Genomic DNA, 4,080 nt, shown 5'->3' with positions numbered 1-4,080 from the left:
GGGAAGCAGGGCAGGGGAAAAAGGGAAAAAGGGGAAAAAGTCCTGTCAGAGTCGTTTAGTGGAGCAGAATGGACTCTGTGGTGGGGCAGAGTTATTAAAAGTGTTTATTGTTTGAAATGTTTGTAATATTTGTGAGCTCGGGGATGGAGGGAGAGCCTGGGGAGCAAAGGGAGCCCTCCCAGCCTGGGAAAGGTCATTGGGAGATTTGGGATGGGATGGGATGGGATGGGATGGGATGGGATGGGATCAGTGGGATGGGATGGGATCAGTGGGATGGGATCAGTGGGATGGGATCAGTGGGATGGGATCAGTGGGATTAATATAATATAATATAATATAATATAATATAATATAATATAATATAATATAATATAATATAATATAATATAATATAATATAATATAATATAATATAATATAATATAATATAATATAATATAATATAATATAATATAATATAATATAATATATTAATATAATATATTAATATAACAAGAATATAATATAATATAACATATGAATATAATAAGAATATAATAAGAATATAATAAAAATATAACATAATACAACACAATATAATATAATATAATGCAACCTAATGTAACATAATATATAAAATATAAATTATAAACATTATAAATTATAAATAAAATAAATAAATAAAAATTGGTGAAGACAAAAAAATTTAAAGGGCAGGAGAAAAATAAAAATAAAAACCAAAGGAAGGAAGCCCCAAAACATGAGTAGAGACACCCCATGAACATTGGCACCATAAAAACGCTCCAGGACTTCTCTGTCCCTTTCCCAAATTGTCCCTGGCAGTTCTCTGAGTCCTGTCCCTGCTCTGGAGCTGTTTGGGACGGGGAGATCTGCAAGTTCTTTCTAAACGTGGATTTCTCACCGTTCACCCCCTTTTTCGACAAGGAGCAATTCCTGATTTATTGGGAGTTTGGAGAAGCATTCTGGGCCGGGAAGAGGCAGGGCTGTGTCACACTGTGCCTCCAAAGGAGCAGATAATAAATGCATGAGCAGCCTATTTATAACAGCGGCACCAGCCAGGGGGAAAATCACCGGGGAATATTGAGCAACCCCGAAAAGGGGGAGGGAGGAAGAGCCGGAGCTGATCCCAAAGCTCTGCCCGCAGCCGCCGTTCCTGCAGGGAGGATCATTAAACCTGGCATGGTGGCTCTGGAATTCTGGAATTCTCATCCCTGGTATTGCCACTCGTCCCGGCAGGGAAAATGAAGCTGCCCCGAGAATATTCTCAGGGGGAAAAATTAGGAAAAAAAAAAAATCACATTCTGCTGCTTGTTCCGCGGTGAGTGCTGTGACATTCCTGCTTCTGCTGGGTCAGATTTTCTGGGAATATTCCTGGGAATGGCTGAGCACGGAGGGGTCAAATTAGGGAGAGGTTCGTTAAAGACAGAGGAGTTTTAATTGCAGCATTCCCTGAGCATGGCCTCGAGTCCAAGGCCAGACCAGAGGCTCTGCTCCCAGCTCCAGCTGAAGCCTTTGGACTAAAATATTCATGGAAAAGCCAAATTAACTGTGCTGGGAGTCCTCTGGAGCTGCTGGAACAGGGATGGAGCCAGCCAGGGCTGGGGGGTGACTGAAAAGGGGAAAAATATCCCGTGGAACACCCCGAAACTGAGGGAGGGAAAGCATCCAGTGAACACCCCAAAACTGAGGGAAATAGCCAGTGGAACACCCCAAAACTCAGGGAGGGAAAATATCCCGTGGAACACCCCAAAACTGAGGGAAAACATCCAGTGAACACCCCAAAACTGAGGGAAATAGCCAGTGGAACACCCCAAAACTCAGGGAGGGGAACACCCCAGCACTGGAGGGAAACATCCAGTGGAACACCCCAAAACTGAGGGAGGCAAAATATCCCATGGAACACCCCAAAAATATGGGAGGGAAAATATCCAGTGAACACCCCAAAACTCAAGACAGAGAAAATATCCAGTGGAACACCCCAAAACTGAGGGAGGTTTGAAAATATCCAGCTAACACCCGAAAACTCATGGAGGGAAAATATCCAGTGGAACACCCCAAAACTGAGAGAGAGAAAATTATCCAGTGGAACACCCCAAAACCGAGGGAGAGGAAATATTCAGTGAACACCCCAAAACTCAGAGAGAGAAAATATCCAGTGGAACACCCCAAAAGTCAGGGGGAAATCCCTGGTGCCACAGGCCAGCACCAACCCTGAGCTCCAGGAAGTCTCCAGAGTGAATTCCACCTGGGAAATGAGGAACCAGCCCAGCCCCTCACCCATAAATCCCAGCCAGAAATGAGCTGGGTCTGAGCCAGCTGATTTGTGAATTGTTGGGGGAGAGGGAGGCTCTGATTGACTTTTTTTTTTTTTTTTTTAAAATCTAATTTCCTTCTGGATATTTTTCCAGAAGAGCTTTCCAGGGAAGCTGGCATGCAAGGCTTGGTAATAAGAATAAATGAGAGCACTTTGGTGAGCTCCTTCAGAGCTGCTGGCTCCTGCCCTGTCCCTGATCTGGGGAAGATTGAGTTTTCAGGGCGAGCCTGCTGCTGCTGAGCCTCATTTCTGCAGAGCTTTTCCCATCCTGGAGTGGTTTTCATCCAGGTTTCAGCTCCTGGAGTCAGCAGAAAAATCAGCTTGGAGTTGGAACTTATATTCTTAAAAAAAAAAAAATTAATATATATATATTTAAATATTTAAATAAATAAATAAAAATATATTTATATAAATATATATCATAATATATTAATATCTTAATACATTAACAAATATATTACTAATTTAATATAAAATATATTATATAATGTATCTTTTTATATCTAAAATATTTTAATATTTCTATAATTTGTATATATATATAAATGAATATATTCTTTTTATATATTTCTATTATAAAGAAAAAAGCTTTAGTGGTCATGCAAAATAACCTGGTGTCCAGAGAGGATCTTTTGTGATTCCAGAGGGGGATTTTGGTGGGTCTGGCTGCTCAATCTGCAAGTGGCACCAGAGGGAAAGCTCCCTGTGGAAAGAAAACCTGGATTTTCCTACTTAATTGATGCTTAAGTGCATTGATTTCGCTAAATTAAATGTAATTAAATGACCTTTGAGGTCCCTTCCAGCCCAAACCATTCCAGGATTCCCATTTCTGCAGGAAATCCACTTGGCACTGGAGAGATGGAGACTCTGGCCCTCCTTTTCCAGAAACGGACGGATCAGAGCTTGGATCCCTGCACGTTTTCCTGGGGATCTGCACCACAAACTGCTGCCGTGCTTTGGGCTGGAGGGGATTTCAAGAGAGGTGGCAGGGACACCTCCCGCTGTGCCAGGCCTTGGGCACTGCCAGGGATCCAGGCGCAGCCCCAGCTGCTCTGGGAATCCCATCCCAGCCCTCCCTGGGAGCGATTCCTTCCCAATATCCCATCTGCAGATCCGTTATTTTACTGGGAGCGTTCCCTCTTCTCCTGCCACTCCATCCTTCAGGTCCTGGAAGGCCACCACGAGGTCACCTCGGAGCCTCCTCTCCTCTCCAATCCCTTCAGCCTGAAATTCCCACATTGCTCTTTATGATCCCTTTTTTCCTTTATTTTTTTTTAGGGAATGGGAAATGCCAGTGCTGAGCATCTTCACTCCAAGAAATCAGCGGTGCAAATTCCCCGAGTGCTTTACGGCCAATAAATGTTCATTTTCCTCCAGGCTCCGACTGCAAAAACATCTGGGAAGGGCAAAGGAGCTGCTCCTCCTCCCAGGAACCCCAGCCCATAAATCAGGGGAAGGGGAAACTGAGGCAGGGAGGGAATTTGCTCCCTTGCAGTGGCTGATGTTCAAGAGAGGCCGAGTTTTGGGGGCAGAACCCTTCCCTAGGGCTGGAAATGCCCCTGCTCAGGGGCACGGCGGGGCTCAGGGAGGGAGGGGCAGTGGGGTCAGGCTCCTGCAGACCCCCCCTCTCCCAAAAGATTCCACTGGAGACCCCCCTCTCTCTGCAGACCCCCCTCTCCCTAAAGATCCCCCTGCAGATCCCCCCTACAGATCCCCCCTCTCCCTGTAGATCCCCCCCTCCCTAAAAATCCCACTGCAGACCCCCCA

The 4,080-nt window shown here is 44.7% G+C and overlaps 1 long non-coding RNA gene across 1 annotated transcript; it reads left to right on the top strand.

Annotated features, from left to right (window-relative positions):
- The first annotated feature begins 709 nt into the window (after window positions 1-709).
- On the top strand, window positions 710-3,685 carry LOC121356385. The gene is made up of 2 exons (XR_005955550.1): window positions 710-1,317; window positions 3,592-3,685. It is a non-coding gene; the product is annotated as an uncharacterized LOC121356385 (long non-coding RNA).
- Window positions 3,686-4,080: the final 395 nt, after the last annotated feature.

The sequence above is a fragment of the Pyrgilauda ruficollis genome, unplaced genomic scaffold, assembly GCF_017590135.1.
Source record: "Pyrgilauda ruficollis isolate IOZ18807 unplaced genomic scaffold, ASM1759013v1 scaffold297, whole genome shotgun sequence".
In the NCBI taxonomy this organism is placed as follows: Eukaryota; Metazoa; Chordata; class Aves; order Passeriformes; family Passeridae; genus Pyrgilauda; species Pyrgilauda ruficollis.
The sequence above is the reverse complement of the archived record's forward strand: the minus strand, read 5'-3'. Positions and strand labels throughout refer to the sequence as shown.